The sequence below is a fragment of the Pan paniscus genome, chromosome 14 (genome assembly GCF_029289425.2).
Source record: "Pan paniscus chromosome 14, NHGRI_mPanPan1-v2.0_pri, whole genome shotgun sequence".
In the NCBI taxonomy this organism is placed as follows: Eukaryota; Metazoa; Chordata; class Mammalia; order Primates; family Hominidae; genus Pan; species Pan paniscus.
The window spans coordinates 101,357,115-101,375,538 of record NC_073263.2 but is presented as its reverse complement, the minus strand read 5'-3'; the positions used below and the strand labels follow the sequence as shown (position 1 = coordinate 101,375,538).

The following is an 18,424-nucleotide window of genomic DNA, read 5'->3' as shown; positions in this document are numbered from 1 at the left end:
CTTAGAAGCAGGGGATGGCACCTCAAGCTGAGAAGGGGGTTGGAGGAGGGGAGGCTGGGACTCGGGTGGCCTCTGAAGACTGAACAGGATTTCAGTAAGTGCAGAGGAGGTGAGAGAGCCAGAAATGGGCAAAGGGCAGCGGCAGGGCAGCGGCAGGAACAGTGAGGGAACACAGCAAGGTGATGATTTGTACATATGAGGCTATGGAGGGAGGGAGCTTGAACCAGGAGACAGACAGACAGGCAGACAGACAGACAGGCAGGCAGACAATGGAGAGCCCTGAAGGGCAGGGGCAGCCCAGGGCTTGGAGACACAAGGAATGACGCTCCGTTCCACTGGGGAGAAAGGACCATGGTGGTGACAGGTCATGACTCACAGCTCAGTTGAGAAGTATCTCTGAGAAGCTGCCCTGCAGCCCTGCCTGCCTTCGGGAGGATCCACCCTCAAGTTGGGGGTCCCTGCTCACTCCACCTGCCCAAGAGTTCCTTCCTTCGAAGGAGGGTCCAGAGCCCCAAAGCTACTCAATGTTGTCTTTGGAATGGGTATCTGTACGTGGGTTTCTCATGTGGGGTCCTCAGTCCAGAGCACTGAAAGAATTCTGGAAGCCCAACGGTATGGTAGCACGTGGACCCACTCCCCGGCACGTGCCTTCTAATTGGTCTCGCTTAGCCCGGGCTTAGTGAGGAAAGAGAAGGTAGCTGCCTTCCCCAACCGACTGGTACAAAGTACAGTCAGGAGCAAAGCTGCTCTCTCCCTCTTAACTCGCTATATTTATGTTTCCCCACTTCTCCGGGTTAGAGGAGGTAATTAACTGTTTTGGTTTAAAAGCCTCCTGCTGGGTCTCAGTCTGCGTGGGAGAATAAAAGTAAACAAGCAAAAGGGAACAGTGTCATCAAAGGACCTCGTACCTAGCTTTCTTCATTATGAGGATGAAAACGTGCCTTTTTCCAAAGGTGCCATGAATTACCTGTGCAGGGCAGGGTCCACCAGCCTTTCACTCTTTTTAACGGTAAATCAAGAGTGATTGGCTCATAATTTAATGGGGCAGCCTTACCATGGTTCCAGATACACATCAGATAATAGACGTGTCACCTGTCCCTGGCCTGAGCAGTTTAGAGTGATGTTCACAACATCTTTCAGCCAGTGACTCCCTCTAGTTCTCCAGCTGACCTGATACACATTACTGGAAGCCGATCCAAATTGTCCCCTTCACACAGATATCAAAAACCAATTTGTTAAAAAAAAGCAAACTTTTTTTCATTTCTGTGGAGGAAAACACTTATTTCCCTGCCCATCATCAATTTCTGCAGGTATGAGTTGGGCCCGCTTGTCTCTGAGGATGCCCTAAGGTGGGTTAAGACCGACTCAGCTGTGCCCACGTTGCTGTAGGAGACTCCTGTCTGCATGCCAACTGCTTCTACAACACTTCTCTAAGGTGCTGACATAAAGAATCTTGTCTCCATAAGTAGATTATAAAGTTTATCCACACAAGTATAAACGTCTAATGACAAGACACACATAACCTTGCAATTAAACAAACTGAGCCAATGCTAATTTCAGCCAGCGGCAGAAGCCAGTCCTTGACTTCTTGTCTTCTGGAGGAAGCGCTGCCTTGTGTGGCAGAGCAGCATCCCAAACAAGGATTCTTTATATTCAGCAGCACATTAATTAGTCTTCCTGGCAGACACGAATGAAGAAATCAGGTAATACAATCAGCTATGTGATGGCAGGAATGGAACACAAAGAAATACTTCTTGCAGGTACGTGATACTGCATCATTATTTTCACAAACTATTTTTAAAGTAGACAGGGCTTTAAAACAAAAAGGAATAAGAAATATCTCCACACAGGCGGAGCTTGCAGTGAGCTGAGATCATGACACTGCACTCCAGCCTGGGTGACAGAGTAAGACCCCGTCTCAAAAAAAAAAAAAAAAATCTCCACACAATATTTGGTAATATTGGTAATATCCATCAACATTCGTAATGTTGGTTCCACCTTTGCATGTTTTCATTTCTGTTGCTTAAATATATACTGAGTCCTTTAGATCATTTATTTTACTTATGTATTTTGTAGAGACAGGGTCTTGCTCTGCTGGCCCAGGCTGGAGTGCAGTGGCTATTCACAGGCACAAACAGAGTTCACTACAGCCTCATGCTCCCCCATTTATTTTTTTTTATTCTTGGTTGTTTTGCTTCCTAATTATTTCCCAAAGAAAACTATAACTGAAAAATGGCTTTGTTTTTTTTTAGGTGGCAAATATATAAGCATTTTTAAGGGTAGTACTTTTCCATCCTATTCTTTGTCAATTTTATTTTCTTCCAAAATCAACAAGGAAAAGAAAAATATAATGTGGAAAAACCAGAAAACGAAGGAGAAGAAGGACGGCCAGCAGGACACTTAATTTTTTAAAAAAGGCAGACTGAGGATCGCTGGAGAACAGAGGCTGTTACCGCTAAGGACCCCCCAGCAAGGACCAGCCCCCCGGGAGGTGGCTTCTCTTCGCAGCCTGTCGCGGTGCGCCACAGTTCCTCTGAAGATGTGTATCGTGGAGCAAGTGGCAGAGCCTGCGTCATGTCACCTAGCTCACAAACACTGGGAGCTTCCGATCTTCTATAATTAAATGTTTTCCTCGAGCAAATGCTAATAAAACAATGCCGTGGCTGGCACCGCATTTGATTTCCATTGCGCTTTCCACCTTCTCCTCTTGCCAGCTCTTCACATTGACTTTTTCCGCTGCTTCATTCCTTCACTGGTGCCAGGCAGGCGCACAGCACAACCACTTGGGTTTTCTTCCCTCTTTTTGCGCCCGGTGAATTTTCATAAAGCATTTAACGTGAGAACAAGCAGGTTAATTTCCCGTGCCGTTGAGCCAGGCGCCCTGCAACACTGCCATGTTTTGGCTTCTGAGTCAGAGGCCTTGGTCCCAGTGGCAAAAACTCTTGCCAGAGCCTTCTCTGTGCAGACACCAGGTGTGATTTAGCATAACAGATTGTGTGGACGCTCAACGGCTTCTCTAAACCGTGCGTCAAAACGAAATTGTATCCTTCATGCAAGATGAAGATGAAAGTCTCCTGGGCTGGAAGTTCTGCCAGGAAGGGCCTCTGGACATACAGGAAGTGGGAAAATCACCCCACCTTACAACATATGCCTAGTTTCAGGACCACTAACGTTCTCCTTCACAATATTAGTACCTGGTTAAAGTCCCCCATCATATCACAACGCTGTTTTCCTCTGATGGTAGGTAGGCAATGAAGGATTTTTAAAAAACATAAAAAGAGGATGGAAAAAATGGAATTGTAAGGAAATTTAAAACCTCATTGAATCTGGTCTTTGATACCTAGTCAATGGTTTGAACCATGCATGAAGCCCTGGTTGACAGTGACTTTGAATGCCCACGCGCTAGGTGTCAGCTCTCAGGCTATGGGGAAGACTTTCAGGGAAAAAGCCGAGCTTTGTGGCTGCCACAGTGTAGACCCGAGATGAGAACAGCCTGTTTTCGAAGATGGCAAGATTAGTGTGCCTCAAGAGAAGGGCAGGCCCGAAGCTGAGACACAGGTCACCCCACGGGGAGAGTGACTGAAGTCACAAGAGGACACCGAAGATGATTTGAGGACAAGCTTAGCAGACACAACTGCCAGAATCACCAGCCTTTTTATCCAGACCACTGCCAGGGGGATCTTAACACTTAGTGATGTGCAGGCAGCTAACAGAGAGGACCAATGGTGTCCCAATGGTGTGCCAACACCAGGGGCTTGGGGATAAAATACATGTGCTCCAACGTTCAAAATCACCTGATAACGATGATGTCAATATATACACAGTCCTTTTCTAACTTTTCAAAGGGCTTTCATGCCTGTGATCTCATTTGCCCTCACAACAGTCCTGCAGTGTGGACAGCACAGATTTTATTATCCACATCTCCCTGAAGAACAGAGAGGTTAGGAGACTTCTCTGGAATCCAGACAACTAGGCAGCACTTGAGGTGAGGCAGAACTCCCATCTTGGGCTCCCAATCTTGCATTTGTCTGCAGAACCCTTCCTTATACCCTCGAGGGTCGGTGAGTTAACCGATAGCCTGTAATAAACTGTTTTGTTTTCTGCTTACACTCATTAAACGAAATTCTGTGGTTAGCTGCCAGCAGCCCCGGCCAGTACAGCAACCACACTGCACATGCATTCTGTCACCGGCCTTTTTTACTCAGCCACAGGCCGGGTATCTGTTTATGCTCGACATGATCCGCACAATCATTTGTAATGACTTCCAAGTATTCTATTGCATGGATAGGCCAATTCCCTATGGAGTAAGATTTAATTTTTTGGCCAGGCATGGTGGCTCACACCTGTAATCTCAGCACTTTGGGAGGCCGAGGTGGGCAGATCACCTGAGGTCAGGAGTTCGAGACCAGCCTGGCCAAGAGGGCGAAACCCCATCTCTACTAAATATACAAAAATTAGCCAGAAGTGGTGGCGCATGCCTGTAATCCCAGCTACGTGGGAGGCTGAGGCAGGAGAATCGCTTGAATCCAAGAGGCAGAGGTTGCAGTGAGCCAAGATCATACCACTGCACTCCAGCCTGGGTGACAGAGCAAGGCTCTGTCTAAAAAAAGAAAAAAAAAAAAAAAAAAAAAAAAGATTAATTTTTCCCCAGCTGTTTGCCATTAATATGTTCATTTCAAGAAATATTTATTGAATATGCTTTATGTGTCAGCTACCATTTTAGGTAATGGAGAGAACAGCTCCCTGCCTACATGGAACTTATATTCCAGTCAGGAAAACAGCTAAGAAACAAGTAAGCGAATAAACAATTGTAGACTGTGAAACTATGAAGATAGCAGAATTAACTAATGGGATAGGAGTGATGGGGGTGTAGTGACTGAGACAAGGTGGCAAGACAGCTTCTTTGGGGATGTGACAGTTGCCCTGATTCCCGAAAGATGATAAACCTAGCTGCAACGAATATCCCAGAACATTCATCTTAGAGTCCTTTTGTCTGACAGATCCCTTAGGACAAATCCTGGAAGTGGAAATGCCAGGCCAAATTACCTGCTCACTGAGGCTCCAAAGGAATGACCATGAGGCTCCAACTCTCACAGCCTCCTGCAAGCCATCCTGCTTCAAGTCCTCACTGTGCTGATGGCTGCCTGTGTACAAGACAGGGACAGTCTCTTAACCTCACTGTGCCTCAGTTTCCTCATGTGAAAGATGGGGATAAGAATAGTGCTTGACTCAAGGGTTGGTGAGTATTGAAATCGTATAATGTAAGTGGTTAATAAATGTTAGGTTAAAAAAAAATGCCTTTTTTTACCCCCCGCAAAGGGATAGGGTTTTGCTATGTTGCCCAGACTGGAGGGTAGCGGCTATTTATAAGCACCATGACAGCTTGCTGCTGCCTCAAACTCCTGGGCTCGAGGGATCCTCCTGCTGCAGCCTCCAGAGTAGCTGGGACCACAGGCTGACACCACATGGTCTGGCTAATATATCCCTATTTTAACATGTAAACTAAAATTGCTTTTTTTAAAAAAAAAGGGCTGTACAGATTTAAACTCCCATTTCCTGTGCACACCCACTTGGGGTTGGTTCTGAGTTCATATTAGGTTGGCCCTGTTTTCAGTAACCAGATGTCCTTACACCAGCACTCTGACCACATTGAGGACTGGGAAGGTAGCTTATTTATAGCTCTTGTGTCCCTAGTGCCTGACCAAAAGGAAAGAACAGGAAGCTAGTCTTTTGGCACCAGGAGAGAGTCCCAGAGGGGGCAAATCAACTCACAGACAATGAGAGGCAGCCTGTTCATTGATGGGGTTCAGGACACACTACCCAAAATGTACATTTGAGAAAACAGCAGAAGCAGGAAGGTCTTTCTCTCACCTTTCCCCCACCCTTCTCCCCAAAGCAGTCAAAAACTTTCATTCCAGAGGTGCCCTCTCTATCCCTGAAGGAAAGGGACATCCTTATCCTTGAAGACACAGAGATGCCAAGAAGAACCTGAACAAACAGGCCTTGCCAAATTCCCCTCGGTTTATTACTGTTAGATCATGCCCCCTCATCCAATCACACTTCTACACGACTGTCGACTTGCATCAAATCTAAGCATAAAAATACATAGGTGTTCCAGCTGGGCACGGTGGCTCACGCCTGTAATCCCAGCACTTAGGGAGGCCAAGGTGGTCAGATCACCTGAGGTCAGGAATTGGAGACCAGCCTGGTCAACATGGTGAAACACTGTCTCTATTGAAAATATAAAAATTAGCCCTGGGTGTGGTGGTGTGCACCTGTAATCCCAGCTACTCAGGAGGCTGAGGCAGGAGAATCTCTTGAACCTGGGAGGTGGAGGTTGCAGTGAGCTGAGATCAAGCCAATGCCCTCCACCCTGGGTGACAAAGTGAGACCCTGTCTCAGAAAAAAAAAAAAAAAAAAAAGAAAAAAAAATAATACATAGGTGTTCCTGTTTCTTTGGGTCTTATTTAGGAAGGTTCCCATGTTGTCACGTAAAGCTTAAAGTAATGTGTGTGGCCGGGCGCAGTGGCTCACGCCTGTAATGCTGGCACTTTGGGAGGCTGAGGCAGGCAGATCACCTGAGGTCGGGAGTTCAAGACCAGCCTGGCCAACATGGCGAAACCCCGTCTCTACTAAAAATATAAAAATTAGCCAGGCGTGGTGGCACGCGTCTGTAGTACCAGCTACTCGGGAGGCTGAGGCAGGAGAATTGCTTGAACCCGGGAGGCAGAGGTTGCAGTGAGCTGAGACTACCCCACTGCACTCCGGCCTGGGTGACAGGCTGAGACTGTCTTAAAAATAAATAAAATAAAGTATGTATGTGTTTTTCTCCTATTAATCTGTCTTTCATTATAGGTACCTCAGTCATGAACCTTAAGATGTGTGAGGAAAACATATTACTTTTTCTCTCCTACGGCATCTAGTTTTAGACCTCTCATTTTGTATGAAATCAGATCTTAAAGATCTAGAGTCTACTTTCCTCTGAGCGCCATGCTCTTCAGGTTGCTGAATTCTTCAGGAATCCAGGTAGGCCTAGTATGCTCTCCACCTCTCGATAAAAAATTACAAAGAGCAACCTGCTCAGTGCGTTTGTTCCAAATTAGAAACCTTAAGTCCGGAATCAGTTTCTCAGCAGAAACACAGGCTATAGGTTGCAGATGGTCCTTTACTCATTGCAGTGTGAAAGTACTTCATAATATTAGTATGAAATGTGACCACATTCCATTTCTTCCTCTGTCCATCTGCTGCTGTTATGGTTTAGGTGAGAGAAATGATTTTAAAAAGATGTAAATCTGGACTGTGTTTGTAAGCTGACTTCATAAGCCATATTTAATATGTTTGGGCAACAAACACTACCTTGGTACTGTTTAACTAAGAAGGCAGTAGGGAATACGGTTTTCTGCCTTTTTTCATATGCATATGTAATCTTTTTTTTTTTTTTTTTTTTTTTTTTTGAGACAAGGGTCTCACTCTGTCACCCAGGCTGGAGTGCAGTGGTAAGATCACAGCTTACTGCAGCCTTGACCTCCTGGGCTCCAGTGATCCTTCCACTTCAGCCTTCCAGGTAGCGGAGACTACAGGCGCAGGCCCCCATGCCTGGCTAATTTTTTGTAGAGACAGGTTTTCACCATATTGCCTAGGCTGGTCTCTAACTCTTGTGCCCAAGCAATTCCCCTGCCTCAACCTCCCAATGTGCTGGGATTACAGGTGTGAGCCACTGCATCTGGCCTTTTGGTTTTTGTTAAATTTATTTTTAATAGAGACAGGCTGTCGCTATGTTGCCCAGGCTGGTCTTGAACTCTTGGCCTCCAGTGATCCTCCCACCTCAGCCTCCCAAAGTATTGGGATTACACGCATGAGCCACCGTGCCTGGCCTGCATATGTAACCTTTTTGAATGGAGGTGGTTATGATTAAGATGGGTGAATTGTATATAGTGATTTTTTTTTTTTTTTTTAAGGAAAGGAGAGTAAGGGCTCAGGAGGAGAATGAAGGACAACAAGGACAGAGTTCCCGAGGTCTCCTGGTGTCTCTGACCATCGCAGGGTTGTTAGTCTTGTCTCTATAACCAGATAGATGAGACAGACATTGAGGTTGGGACTGTGTTTGAAGCCCTCAGAGTTCCCAGCGTGGGGTGGGGCACAGAGTAGCTGCCCTTCCTGGGAACTATATGCTTGTAAGATAGAGAATAGAAGGATGGTTACCAGAGGCTGGGAATGGGTGTGGGGAGTGCGGGTGGGTGGGTGGGGAAGTGGGGTTGGTTAATGAGTACAAAAAAAATATGAATGAATAAGACCAAGTATTTGATAGCACAGCAGGGTAACTATTTTTAATTCTACATTTAAAAATAACTAGAAGAGTATAACTGGATTGTTTGTAATACAAAGGATAAAGGCTTGAAGGAGATGGATACCCCATTTTCCGTGATGTGATTACTGCTTTTTGCATGCCTGAATCAAAGTATCTCATGTACCCCATAAATATATATATACCTACTATGTACCCACAAAAAATTTTTAAAAGATTAATCTTTTAAAATTCCATGCCCCTCCCCACCACTCTGTTCTCTCTCTCACCCATACACACACCCAATGGTGTGTTACACACACACACAAAGCATTATTTCCCCATGTCTGTCAGATTCGTATAGCTAGGATTCTTTCTTGTATTTTGTAAACATGATCAGCAGGTTAGGTCCTGGAGTGAGAATCACAGAGTCAGAGTCTTGGAGTTGGGAAGGGTCTTCATAGTTACCTCAGGAGCTCTGGCCAAGGCAAGAGCCCTGCCATCCTCTTGGCAACTGATGATCTGTTTCTGTGTAAACACAGCCACTGGATGGACCTTCAGATATATAAGTGTGGTCCGTATGTTTCCCTGGGTCTTCTGTCTTCGAACCCTCCTAGTTCTGATCATTGTCTCTCTGAAACCCTCTGATACACTTTCAACATCCTCTGCCCTCTTGAGTTGCCCTGCTCTGGACATACCCAGGTTTGGTGATGCCCCTTGTAAACTCTGAGCAGGCGCTCCCACTGCTCTTCCAGATGCTATGCCCCACCTGTAAGTGCATTAATTCCTGGCTGGCTGGCTACACTGTTGACTCACATGGAGATTGATAAAAAGGTTTAGTTGATTACAAATGTAACTCTTCATCTGCTCAATATGCTTAACAATATGGTCTTTAGTGTAATCTTCTCAAATCTAACCATTCTTAACACCAGTTGCTCAGTTTTCCAAAAGGCTTTTAAGAATGTGAAATGTAGGCCAGGCGCTGTGGCTCATGCCTGTAATCCCAGCACTTTGGGAGGCCGAGGCGGGTGGATCACGAGGTCAGGAGATTGAGACCATACTGGCTAACACAGTGAAACCCTGTCTCTACTAAAAATACAAAAAATTAGCTGGGCGTGGTGGTGGGTGCCTGTAGTCCCAGCTACTCGGGAGGCTGAGGCAGGAGAATGGCGTGAACCTGGGAGGCGGAGCTTGCAGTGAGCCAAGATTGCGCCACTGCACTCCAGCCTGGGTGACAGCATGAGACTCCGTCTCAAAAAAAAAAAAAAAAAAAAGAATGTGAAATGTTTGACAATTTATAGTAATATGGGAAGATTACAGTATTTAACAAAAGTCAGTGTTAGCATTCTTCTGAAGCTGAAAAACAATACACGGATTGAGAATTTTTCGGCAACCCATTTTTATGTGCCTTGAAAAATATGCCACACACGGTGGCATTTCTGAGATAAAAATTGTAGGCATTGGGGCCTCAGTTTCTACAAATGCAAGATAAACTCTAAGGTTCTTTCTGGCTTTAACATCCAACATTCTCTGTATAACCCTGCTCTGATCAGTTATCTCGAGAGAACCCCCCTCCTCCAAACAGTAAAGATACTCACTTTCGTTACTTCTTTTTGAATAAAAATAACATATTGCTGGCCTAATATTTCAACTTACTATGCATCTTATGGTAGGAAAATGCAAAATATCTAATGTTTTGAGTATCCCTTAGTTTTAAATATAAAAGCTTTCAATCTTTGTCATTTTTGATAAAAATTATGTTTTAAAAAGTTAGCTGAAACTTAATATTTACCTTTATAAATACATCTAATATATAATTACTTATGCATATTTGAAGAATAGATAAAAACTATCATTTTTAAACTGTATTCAAGAAGCATTCACAGATATAAAAGCATTGGGATTTTGAGAACTTAAAACCACTTGACAGAGAGGAGGGAAAACCAGAGATATCATGTAAAAAATAATATTTGTAATTTACAAAAATGTTTCTCATTTATGGTTAAGAAGCTTAGTACACGTTTTGGTATGTAGAGATTTCTGTCTCCACTCTTCTTGGGGATATCCACTTTATTTGGTTTGATGGGTGTGTGGTGGGGCTTGGACACGTGCTTCTAAAGGCTCCCCTTGTGACCCTGCTGGACGGCCAGGGTTGAAAAGCTGCTGCGCTGGTGCACACATAAATGCCTCGCCTATTGGGCAAACAGTGCCCAAAGCACAGAGAAGAAAGGCCTGCCTGAGAAGAGGAACTCAGCAGCCCCTTGAGCACGTGCCATGAATCCTCAAAGAGCATTTTCCCATCACACACATCTCCACGAGGTAGCTCCATTTTACTAGGTGACATTTCTACTTGCAACACTACTGGCAAATATTGTGGCTAAAGCAACTTGAAATCATGATAATTTCTGCTCTTGGTTGGTGACCTATATCATGACCGTTTCTTAAACATTTTATTTTATTTTCAAGACAGGGTCTCGCTCTGTCACCCAGGCTGGAGTGCAGTGATGCAATTACGGTGCTCACCAAAGCTTCGACTTTCCAGGCCCAAACAATCCACCCACCTCACCCCACAATTAGTTGAGGGTACAGGTGTGTGCCACCATACACGGTTAATTTTTCTTTACTTTTTGTATAGACAGGATCTCACTGTGTTGCCCAGGCTGGTCGCAAACTCCTGGGCTCAAGCGATCCTCCTGTCTTGGCCTCCCAGAGTGCTGGGATTACAGATGTGAGCCACCACACCTGGCCCTGACCCTTATTTTTCCAGTTCCCACCTGTGCACTGAAGGGAAGAATCCTATGAGAGCTGAGCAGGAAGACAATGATATGCATTAAGTGGGGACCTCTGAGGCCAACTCTCCCTTTTTTTTTTTTTTAATTATTATACTTTAAGTTTTAGGGTACATGTGCACAACGTGCAGGTTTGTTACATATGTATACATGTGCCATGTTGGTGTGCTGCACCCATTAACTTGTCATTTAGCATTAGGTGTATCTCCTAATGCTATCCCTCCCCCCTCCCCCACCCCACAACAGTCCCCGGTGTGTGATGTTCCCCTTCCTGTGTCCATGTGTTCTCATTGTTCAATTCCCACCTATGAGTGAGAACATGCGGTGTTTGGTTCCAACTCTCCTTTTACAGCTAAGCAAGGACCACAGAAATGAAATAATCTCTCTAGCACCACCATCTTGGAAGAATTTAATGATTTAAGTGGCATTGTTTTCTGACTATAAAAGCAATATATACTTTTTATAGAAAAAGCTTAAACATAGGAAAGTGCATATAAGTATTTTGACAGATCCCTGTAATCCATCACACTGTGGCACCGTGGCATCACCATGCAGAGCCCTGAAACTGGGACTTTGTCCTCTGAATCGGTAGTTACTAGACACTGTGACAATGGTTAAGTCCATTCTTCATACACCTGCATTTGGTGCGGGCCTATTTCCTCCTACCTTACTGCACTGTAGCTTCTGGAAGGTTACAAATTCCCTCACATCAGCAGCCACTCCCTGGAACACTGTCCACTCTGTGTGCTGGAACTGAGGCTTGGCTTTGTCTTGCTTTGTGTCACCACCCTCTCCAGGGGAAGAAACGCCTCACTCCCCTGTATGCAGGGCCAGGGGTAGAGGGAGACATCTTCTAGATCTGCGTCTCTGTCCTCCCTCCCCTCACCAACCAACGCTCCGCCTGGCAGAGTCCACACTGTCTGACTGTGTCACCCTTTCAAGTCCCCCTCATACTCACGGCTGGAAGCTTCTCCATGCAGCTCCAGGAGAAATCCCATCTCATGACTGCATGTTCCCCAACACCTACCCTGAGGACTTGGTCATACTTTGGCCTCACTTTTCTCAAAATTGCCTCATCCCGAATTCTCAAGCCCTGAAATCCACCTCTCTAATGACAGCTCCTCCCTGAGCTGCCCCTTGTCCTTGTCATCTGGTTTACCTTCCCCTGTCTTCCAAGTCCTGGCCCCTGGGCGGTCAGCTCACTGTCAGATTTTCTTGCCAATCTACCACCTACCCTGGACTTCCTGGTTAACTGTGCACAGTGATACCTTCACAGCACCCTCAAGTCTTGTCTCTGTTAGTTCTGTTTTACTCTTGTCTGGGTCTGGGATTTGGCTTGCTGGGGGAAAAAGGCCTTCATCATTCACTCAGCTGTTCAGCTACTCAGCTGTGTTAGGCACTGTTCTAGGTCCTGGGGATGCAAAAATGCAATAAAGAGCAATGCAAAAATGCAGTGCAGGGTGATGTGCAGATATCTCATGTGGTTGCACAGGGGTGTGGCAGAGACAGCTGATGGCTCACAGCAACCATTCTTCCTTTTTCCTTTGAGTTTTGGCACTTATTAAAGCCTGCATATCCCAGACCCACTTGCAGCTAGCATGCGAATGGAACAGAAGTGGTGTAGGCAACATTTAACCCTTAAAAGGAAGCCACCTGCCCTCCACTCTCTCTTCCTCCACCTCCGATGCTGGAACTCAAACATGGTATGGTGAGCCGGCATCAGCCATGCAGATGAGGACGTCAGAGCAACAAGGCAGACGCAACGTGGGTCTCTGAATGAACATGGAGGAGGAGCACTTCCCACCTGCCTTGGACCACCCGGCTACCTCTTTCTGTGCTGTTGGGTGAGAGAGAAATAAACTTCATTTGGTTTGAGCTGCTGTTGCTTTGTGTCTTTTCTGTTGTAGCAGCTTAGCCTGCACACTGACACAAAAGCAGAGATGAATCAGCCGCTCATAGAGGGTAGAGGCGACGGTGAGAACAGAGTAGTGGCAGGGGCAAGAAAAGCATCTGGAAAGAGGTAACCACAGAGAGACAGGCTCTGGGCTTGGGCACTACTTGGCAATCTTTTTACTGATCTTGGAGAATTCCCTTTCTCACTGTGTGTGTTAGGAAGAAGGAGGTGTGTTCCAACAATAGAGGGAAGAACAATAGGTAGAATTTGGGGGTAAGTGTACATGATTGTTTTAGTTTAGAGGTGTTTGCTTAGGATCTCGATCACATCACCTCTTGACCATCAAAATTCTGAACCAATTGAACAATAAGACAAAAGCGTCAGCAGGAGGAGAATTAGAACATTTCCTTCATTTCTGATAAAGGCTGGGTTGAGGACAGAAGTGAGTGAAAGAGCCACATGGTCTTTTAATACTGGGCCATAGAGTTAGACTGACTTATCATCAGGCTGCAGAGGACCGAGAACATCCTGTGCGGCAGAGAGTGGGCCCCGGGGAGCGGGGAATCAGTCACACTGCCTGTGGGCAGCCCACAACCTCGAGGAAGGAAAAAGGAGGAGGCAGAGCTACATATGCCAGGATAGCCACTGGGTGCATCACCCTGGCTCTGCAGAGATGTGGGCTGGGGTGGGAGAACCACAGCACTGCACCAGTGGAGCTCCCTCCTGAAGGAAGGAAACTTCAGGAAGGGGAAATGAGTGTTCCCTGCAATGCTGACTTTGAGGCTCCTGCAGGCCACCTGGGAAGGCCTTAGGATTACTTCTCTCATAAGCCCCCTATATGAGTCAGGACTGAGTAATCTATTATGGGACAGGACCTACTCGTATGCCCTCCCAGGCTGTGGGCTCACCAGGAGTCCTGGCATAAGCAGGTTGAGACAGAGTTACTTCCTGGGCCCACCTGCTTGACACTGGCTTGGCACCTTGGCAGGCATTACTTTATTTTCTCCCAAGGCTCCCGTGGTCCTGAGGGCTCTCCCAGTCCTCTTGGAGCACCTTAAAGCTGCGTGAACCAGGCACTGGCCAGAAGGTTACCTGTGGGACTCTGGCTTTGTTCTGCCTCCCACTGCATGCTCAGCCATGCCCACCTCTCTCGCCAGTTATCCCTCCCACTTCCAAGGAGGCAGGGCTGGAAGTGCCCAGGTGTCCTCAAAATAAGCAACACAGGGCTGGGCATGGTGACTCACGCCTGTAATCCCAGCACTTTGGCAGGCTGAGGTGGGCAGATCACGATATCAGGAGACCGAGACCATCCTGGCCAACATAGTGAAACCCCGTCTCTACTAAAAATTCAAAAATTAGCTGGGTGTGGTGGTGTGTGCCTGTAATCCCAGCTATTCGGGAGGCTGAGGAAGGAGAATCACTTGAACCAGGCACTTGAACCAGGGAGTTGGAGGTTGCAGTGAGCCGAGATTGCGCCATGGCGACAGAGTGAGACTCCATCTAAAAAAAAAAAAAAAAAAAAAAAAGCAACACGGTAACCCCGCTTCCTGTCACATTTGGTGCTCAGGGGCTCTGGCAGTGCCAAATACCTAGGCACTCAGGGATGGTTCTGTCTTTGAGTATGTGTTGGGGGAGGTGACTGGAGGACTCTGATGGCAGAGTTCTAATGACTTATTTATGCATTAATTCATTCACTCATTTTTAGTTTGTACTTTCCCATAAGTTGGGAAAAATGGGTTTACTACTTTCCACACCATTATGTAGCTATGGCAGCAATTCAAAGATTCTAATGTAATATAACATTTAGGGCTTATTTAATCCTTCTTTCCTTTAAGAATAAGAATTGGTGGAATAAAAATATAAACTACTGGCCGGGCACAGTGGCTCATGCCTGTAATCCCAGCACTTTGGAAGGCTGAGGTAGCTGGATCATGAAGTCAAGAGATCGAGACCATCCTGGCCAACATGGTGAAACCCCGTCTCTACTAAAAATACAAAAAATTAGCCGGGTGTGGTGGCAGGTGCCTGTAATCCCAGCTACTTGGGAGGCTGAGGCAGGAGAATCGCTTGAACCTGGGAGGTGGAGGTTGCAGTGAGCTAAGATCGTGCCATTGTACTCCAGCCTAGGCAAAAAGAGCGAAACTCCATCTCAAAAAAAAAAAAATATATATATATATATATGTATGTATGTATGTATATACTACTTAATGAAATAATATATGACAATACTTCAAAATCTCTTAAACTGTACCATTAACATATAATGGTTATATAATGAATTCTTTTGGGTTTTTTTCTTTTATTTTTTCTTTTCTTCCTTCTCTCCCCTCCTTTTCTTTCTTTTTTTTCCCTTTAACAGATTTGATATAACATATCCCAAATTCAATTTGCCTCCACTGGCGGTCCTATGGATCCATTACTGATGTTTTCCTCCCACTCTGTGACACCAATGGATAATATGAAAGCCAAGTTCCTAATTCTAACTGTGACAAGTGGTAAATGGCCAGCTTGCCCAGTCCACTTAAGGGATGAGTTCTTGAACTCCCTTGAATGATAACTTCAGGACTAGAGAATTATGTCCAACAATAAAAGTCCTTTTCAGGGTGTTTCTCAGTTTTTACATAAATTTAAATATGCTGGTTCAACCCCACACCCAGTCTAAGTTGCCTAGATACTCACCCCATCAGATCTTATCACTATCCAATGACATGCCCTGTCTATACGTTGGCTTCTTCTACCTGGGTAGCAGGTTGTAAGTATTTAATACATGTTGTTGAATTGAATTCAATAAGAAGAAAAAGAAGTAGAGGGAAGGTAACAATGAGGTCTAAAGTGGGTTCTTTTAAGAGATCATTTGAGGACGTGGAGGGAGAAACAAGTGGTATGACCCAGTGGTCTCGCACCATGGAAATGCAAAGCTGCCAGGAAGAACCGAGACCACTACAAGATAATTGTTTTCAGTGTTTCCCTAATGGGAAACAAAGCAAAGTTTCTCAGATGCTGGAACTGGATTGTGAAAAGCAAATAAGAACACAATGTGCTGTTAAAAATCATTCCCTTGGAAAGAAATACATCCAATATTGCCGCAAACACTGTAAGCTATTCATCCTCGACTGGAAGCTAGTAAATTGATTAACATCATATTCTAACATTGAAATGAAGACTGTGTTGGAAAACAGTTATCAAAAGACGTATTGAGACAGAGCTCTGAGAAGAGGCCAAGAAATTCTGGCCAAAAGACCAGATAGTGAACTGTTTGATAAATGTATAATAAAACAGCAGAATTGTATTGATACTATTGCACTATGAAGCTAAAAATACCCTAAACCAGACAGGTTGATTGAGTGTGGATCTGGTACAGAAACAAAGTTACCAAAACAAGGCCAGGGATGGAGGGATATCAAAATGGGGCCCCTTTTTTTCTGGTAGTGTGTGTTTCCTTCTACAAAAAAAAAAAAAAAAAAGAAAGAAAGAAAGAAAATGGTGGTTCACTCAAGAAGCGGGTATTTGCAGACAGCTATTACACGGGCAAAAAAAAAAATGCTTACTTCAAAAGATCTAATATTATTCTTCAATAATATTGTTAATGTGTTTTAAGATAGAGTTATTTTATTCATTTATTTGTTCATTTTTTAAATTTTAAGTTCCGGGATATATGTGCAGGTTTGTTGCATAGGTAAACATGTGCCAAGGTGGTTTGCTGCACCTATCAACCCATCACCTAGGTATTAAGCCCAGCATGCATTAGCTATTTATCCTGATGCTCTCCCTCCCCCTGCCTCCCTGAGAGTTCTTTTATTCTTATTATTAGTAAGAACAACCATGATGTTAATTAGGAAAAGAGACCTTGCAGCTCCTGATTAATGGTATCAATGATAATATATCTGAGGTATATTAGTTTCTTAGGGCCACCATAACAAATTACCATAAAATTGGCAGCTTAAAACAACAAAAATGTATTCTTTCATAGTTCTGGAGCCCAGAAATGTGGATTTGAGGTGTGTGCAGGGCGCAGTCCCTCTCTAGCGGATCCTCCTTGCCTCCTGCAGCTCCTGCTGGCTGCTGGCAGTCCCTGCAGCTGCCGCCACCCAACCTCTGCCTCTTCCTTTAAGTGCCCTTCTCCTCTGTGTCTGTCTTCTCCTCTGTGTCTGTCTTCTCCTCTGTGTCTGACTTCTCTTCTGTGTCTGACTTCTCTTCTGTGTCTGTCTTCTCCTCTGTGTGTCTCTGATTTCTCTTAAAAAGACAATTGTCATTGGATTTTGGGCCCACCCAGATAATCCATGATGGTCTTTTCTCGAGATCCTTAACTTCATCGGCAAAGACCATTTTTCCAAATAAGGTCACATTCACAGGTCCCAGGGATTAGGACATGGACTTATCTTTTCAATGCAATCCACGACTGGAAGCATATTCCATGAACAATGGAATGAATACTTCTTTAAAAGAGTTATTAGAAAGCAGTATGTTAACAAAGGTGAGTTCTCCCTTTTCCATCTCTCCCTCTCCTCTCTACATCCCTTAAGAGGAACAGTGCCTGGACTATTTGAGGTCTTTGGTAAGATCTCTAGGGGTGTCACTGTGTCCTAGGACACAGAGCTAGGGACTGTCACAGACTCACAGAGTAGTTGAGTTGGACAGAACTTAGAGGTAACTTGGGGCAACCCTAATCTCACATATGACTCCTCTCCGCAACATTCCTGGGCTGAGGGGCACCCACACTGCTCCAGTGTCTCCAAGTCCATCTTTATGTCCTTGGCTGGCTCTAGGTGCCACTTTCTATACCGCAGTGGTGCCTGGAACCACGCTCAGCCTCCTCATCTTTCTGTGCGTCAGTGCCTGTCCTTCCCGTTGTGTTGTTCATCTCTACCAAGAGGGCACTGATCTAAACCACTGTCCTTAGGATGTGTGCATAGAGTAATTCTTTTCATCAAGAATGCTGGCTCTTCCACTTAGGCCTAATAAATATCTTTCATCATGCAGAAAATGCATTTTTAGATGACTGGCTGAGTTTCAGAATCACAGAATTTTACGGCTGAAGAAAGCTCTACAATTATCTAGTCATTTTAGAAATAAGGAGACAAAAGTCCGAGAGAGAGATCAACAAATGACTGAAGGTCACTCTGATGCCGGGGGGAGAGCCAGGACTTGAACGCACATCCCCTGAAGCCCATCCGAGAGCTTGTTCACTACATCACATATGATTCAGAATGTGACCCAAAGCTTGCTCTGGTGTGAATTACGCTTGACATGCTGGCCCCCTTGGTGCCACCCCGTGAGACCATCAACCCAATGATCATATTCAACAATATTTCCTGAGTGTGTGCTATGGGCAGACAGGCTCTCCGCTCTCACGGAGCTTATACACTCAAGCGAGTAAATGATTAAACAGTACCTGAAAGGCTGCAAGGCTCTAATCAGCTGTCACATTTGGGAGTTGATTGGGACTGAGGTCAGCTT

General features: G+C 45.1%; 1 protein-coding gene and 1 long non-coding RNA gene across 7 annotated transcripts in view; one reads left to right on the top strand and one right to left on the bottom strand.

Moving 5' to 3' along the window:
• LOC117975647 (uncharacterized) overlaps window positions 1-16,878 on the top strand; it is a 33,481-nt gene extending 16,603 nt beyond the window's left edge. Inside the window, exons 4-6 of the long non-coding RNA XR_004665992.3 lie at window positions 5,001-5,239; window positions 6,856-7,026; window positions 12,623-16,878. This is a non-coding gene — a long non-coding RNA (uncharacterized LOC117975647). The remainder of the gene's footprint in view (window positions 1-5,000; window positions 5,240-6,855; window positions 7,027-12,622) is intronic.
• Window positions 1-18,424, bottom strand: part of CLYBL (citramalyl-CoA lyase) — a 295,682-nt gene that overhangs the window by 51,439 nt on the left and 225,819 nt on the right. The window lies entirely within an intron of this gene.